At 36.2% G+C, this 5,067-nt stretch overlaps 1 pseudogene across 1 annotated transcript; it reads right to left on the bottom strand.

The window, feature by feature from the left end:
* Positions 1-404: 404 nt before the first annotated feature.
* On the bottom strand, positions 405-4,536 carry LOC145563531 (protein KTI12 homolog pseudogene; annotated as a pseudogene). Its single transcript, XR_014094552.1, has 2 exons — positions 4,269-4,536; positions 405-1,733 (listed from the first exon to the last, which is right to left on the bottom strand). The product of XR_014094552.1 is annotated as a protein KTI12 homolog pseudogene (transcript).
* Between the last annotated feature and the right edge of the window lie 531 nt (positions 4,537-5,067).

Here is a 5,067-nt window from a genome sequence, read left to right as displayed (position 1 = left end):
AAGCATTTAAACAATACAAAGAAAATCCACACAACTAGACTTTGTTATATACACACAGAGTCATTTGCTCATTCAATCAACAAATGAGCAAGTAATATTTTTACTCATTTGTTGATTGAATGAGCAAATGACCTCGGGTGTACATAATAGGCTCTCCCACACAACCACACAATTGTGCACACATACGCTCAAGCTCGCGCATGCAAGAGTGAATGCAATTGTCATGTTAAAATATGATAGCAATTATAAGAACTACTGCAGTTTATGCCAACGCTATCTATTCAAAAAGGAGCGTAATTATAAAGAAGCGAGGCTTAAATCATTACTCCAACAAGAACATAAGTACAGCTTAAAATAGACAAAAAGGTAGAATCAGGATTGCGAAAGCTCAAAGATTCTTAATGTCACAGCCAAATTCGTGCTTATTCTGACCTGTTTTTATAACTGCAACCATGTGAATACTCTCGTTGGGGCTGTGTATTCCTGTAAAGCTGAGAAACATTGCCTACTACTGGAGTTTTTGTAACGTTAGGGAACAATATTACAGTACTTTTGTGGGAATAAATATGTTTCGTAGAGATAACAGAAATATGCTGAACAAAAATGTCGACTGAACAAAATAATGTAGCAATGTTACAACAGTGTACAATCGACTTTTACCAAAATTTGGCTTCTCCAGAGCACCAAGTAAACTGATCCATAACGAGTGCAGCAGATGAAGCTCTGGAATGTCTTCTGAAGGATCGTTTCCAATATATGTTTGTATACTAAGTTCCCAGTTCACGGTTTAAATAATCCACAAACATCCTCTTTGCACTTTCTGCATCAGCAGGAGGAGGCCGACCACTTAAGCTAGTTTGCCCCGTCAATTTTATAAAAGTTCTACGAAGTCTACGTAATTCAGGTAATCCAACTACATTTTGAATGTTAATGGTTGGTAATCCCTGGCCAATGGTAATTCCATTAAGGGGTCCTCCAAGTGCCTGAGATTGAGCTGCTACGATGGCATTCATTATCTCTAGTGTTGCCCGGTCCATCTCATACAGGGAATTTGCCTCTGAAGTTCGCCCACTTTGCGTAGCAATTGTAGGCTGCAAAATTTTGACATCCCTAGTTTTTGAGTCCACCTTTTTTGTTAAGTACAAGACAGCATCCACAATGGCAGGCGATGATTTTTCTATCTGATCTTTGGACGGCTGTAGCTCGAACAAAGGAGAATCCCATCTATTTTTACTTTCTGGTTTCTCAAACCTTCTCACTAGATCTTCAAAGACATTCTCATCATATGCTGCTTCACCCTTTTCTTTGCGATCTTCATTCCATTTTCGACAATCAGTTTCTTCTACATCAGAGTATAATACACAATATCTTACTCCTGCTGCACGTGCCAAACACCATAACTCATATCGGTAACCTTTTATGCTATTCAAGGAGTCTACTATAATAATATTGTCTTTAGACACAGATCTATCAACTTCAGACCTCAGCACCCCTCTTATGTTCTTTTCAGCAGTCATATTGGCATAGCCTTGGTTGCGATCTAAGTGAAAGAAAGTTTCATCGATAATCCTGACATTTAGTGTGGACTCTGAGTTTCTAAGAGCTTCAGCTAGGCATGTTGCAGCAGTTGATTTTCCACTGCATGGCTTCCCACAGATCACCACCAAAGCCATTTTTTCAGAAAATGTTCTGTTAACAGCCGCTGAAGATGGTCATCCAATCACAACTCTCAGCTGCAGTGTAAAGAGGAAATATCAGCAAGACAAGCAGACAATAAATGGAATTCTAATTAATACAATCGACCCTAGAGTCATGGTCACATTAATGAGCAAACTTTAAGAAAAATCTTTCAGTTTATTGTCATAAGGCAACAAATTAGTCCAAACCTACCAGATTGGGACCTAGATAATGAAAATTCTGGACTGAGTAAACTAGGAAAGGATCAAATTGAGCTGGTACCATTAAAGTTGGTATCTTGACCTTTCACATACAACTTATTAACTTTTATTAAAACAAAAGGTGTACGGATAAAAGGGCTATGTATTGATCAAACTACATGGTTCAGGTAGCTCAGCTAGTTGGAGCAAAGGATTAAAAATCCTTGTGTCCGTGGTTCGAGTGCACTAAGCGAGTGAAGGAGGTTTATTATGGATGAGCAATTTGGTTCGAGTATTGATCGATTGGGTATATCTAATTATCTATATGCCTTTCAAAGCAACTAGAATGATTCAAGAGAAAAAGAAAATTAAAATTGTAACCAACACAAAAAAGTTTGGTTACCTCACAACGGGCAACACTTGATTTTTAACAGGCTCAAGCTTAAACAATACTTACCCAACAACAACAATACATCAACAGTTCACAAGTTTCATCAAGGTAAAATAACAAATTAAAACATAGAAAAAGCCATGCCTGAGATGGACAATACGACAGATTAAAATATAACATAGCCTAAAAGATCTAAGCTGGCAGTCAACTATGTCTAATTGCTTAAGGTGATTAACAAATAAGGGAGAGAGAGAGGGGGGGGGGGGGGGGGAGGATTCCCAACAAACTTATGGCATCCATGAAACTATTAAAGCAACATATGCTTTCTTAAACTATACACCGTAATCAATACAGAAAGCACTTTTCAAAAAGTTAAATTCATTCATGATCATGCAGCTGCATGTTTTTGTAGAGCATGATTTTAACAGAACTAGTACCCGGCAGCAATAGCTTCAGCAACCACTAAAGATTGAACAGATAATTCTCCATATTTTCAAAACAGCTCTTGGTACCAAACCCTAATATCTGAACTATTGGAAATTGATCTGATTGAATAATTGATCCGATGATAATTTTACGTATAAGTTATAAACACAGATAGAAATCCAAACTCAGAAAGTTTACATGTATAAATGTAATTTCCTTCACTCCTTTATGGAAGCAATAATTAACACTAATAATTGCATTGTAATGTAACAAAAAGCACCAAAATGAAACAGAACATTATTAGTGAATTCAATCAATAGTTAGAGGTTAAACAAAAATTTCAAACGAAAAAATCAGCTTCGCAGAAAAATATAGAAAAAATTTCAACTATCAAATCAGTGACTCTTTCTACATTACCCCAAATTTAGGAATTTCATCAAATGTTCAAAACAAACAAATTGATTGACATCAAATCCCTAATCAATTACTGTTGATTACTTGAATTTTGCAGCTATCTCTCTTAGATATAGGCTCCTATGTTTTTCAACCAAAACTTGTGCAGCCAAAAAATTACACCCAATTTTAGCACTCAACACTACCGGCATCCGCTCTCAATTTCAGTTCCCTCGACATATTATCGGTTCTACGACTCTTTTAGGCCTTGTATTACTATCAATTTGTAGACCCAGAAGTATGTGAATGTTGGTGGCACTGAATCATCATAGGCAAGTTGTCAAACACACAAGTTTCATTCCTCACAAACTAACAGACACACAAGTTTCATTCCTCACAAACTAACAGACACACAAATTCAGTTCTAGCACTCAACACTGCCAGCACCCTTCTTCCAATTTCGGTTCCCTCAACATATTATCGGTTCCAAGAACTCCTTAGGCCTTATAAAGTTGTATGGTATTACCAATTTGTAGAGCCAGCAGAGTGTTAAATTGTTGATGGCACTGATTCGTCGTAGGTAAGTTGTCAAACACACAAGTTTCATCCCCCACAAACTATCAGACACACAAGTTCAATTTTAGCACTCAACACTGCCAGCACCCGGCTCCCAATTTCGGTTCCGTCAACATATTATCGGTTCTACGAACCCTTTTAGGCCTTGTATCATTACCAATTTGTAGTGCCAGCAGTGTTTTAAATTGTTGATGGCACTGATTCATCATAGGTGAGTTGTCAAACACACAAGTTTCATTTCCCACAAATTAACAGACACACAATTATAATTTGCAAATTTTAAAATTAGATTGAAGCTACTAAATGGGCATTTCGCATTGCAGATTCAAAGAACAAATACCAATTCCACTTTAAAAATAAAAGATAAACAAATAAAAAATCAGATTCAAACTAGATGATGAAATTCAGATTATAAAACTAAACCCAATTCAATAAAATTCAAAACCCAACTAAATTCAGAGTCAAAACCTCAATATAATCCAATGAGAAAGATTCAACCCCGAACGAGACAATTGTAGCATCAATGTCAAAATTATCTTTCCAATTGAGAGAATTTAAATGGAAATTGAAGAATTAATATAAACAATTTAAATGTTGTTGCTAACCTTTGGAGAAGAAACCAACTTCCAACGCAGCAGAATAATGAAGAATAGAGAAGACGCTGCTAAATTGATCCAAGTTTTGTGGATGTTCTGTTTAGTTGTGCCTGTAAATCTGTAATAGCCGTGAAGAAAATTAGGGTTTTGTAAATTAGGTTTTGGTCACTTGTGAATTTTTGAGCTGAGAGGCTGAGAGTATGGCGTTACAATGAAGCAGATACTGAGATACCAGTCATACCACGACCATCTCCTCTCGTGCGGTCGTGCCTCCTCGTAAGAATAATTTGGTCAAGTTGGGGCAAGTAAAACTTATATGGAAAATTTGTAAAGAATTAGCCAACTTTTACGTGGTTAGTTCAAAATAAGCCAATCTTTCAATTAATTCAAAATATAATCTCGAAACGAGTCAAAATCTGTTAAATAAAAAGGTAATCGGTTATTAAGGTTAAATATGACACATGTCATTATATTATGTGGTTGATTTTGTTTTTAAAAAAATTAATTAAGATTTATTTTTTTATTAATTATTAAAAAAAATTCAATTAACAATTAAATAATTAAAATAAATAAAAAAATCTCAGCCCCACCCACTGCCAGCGGCGACCAACACTATGTGCGACACCACCACCCTCCCTTTCCCCCGACCCACTCAAGTGGTCGAGCCCATTCCCATTTCAAAAATCCAGTGAATTTTCCGTCTGTGGGCCCTACCTAACGCTTATTTGACCCTTTTAACTGATTTTTCCCCGATTTTTCTCTTTAAAAACGCTCTCCTAACTTCAATTCACATTTCCTTCACCAAATT

Source organism: Chenopodium album, chromosome 10, assembly GCF_948465745.1.
Source record: "Chenopodium album chromosome 10, dcCheAlbu1.1, whole genome shotgun sequence".
Classification (NCBI taxonomy): Eukaryota; Viridiplantae; Streptophyta; class Magnoliopsida; order Caryophyllales; family Amaranthaceae; genus Chenopodium; species Chenopodium album.
The sequence above is the reverse complement of the archived record's forward strand: the minus strand, read 5'-3'. Positions and strand labels throughout refer to the sequence as shown.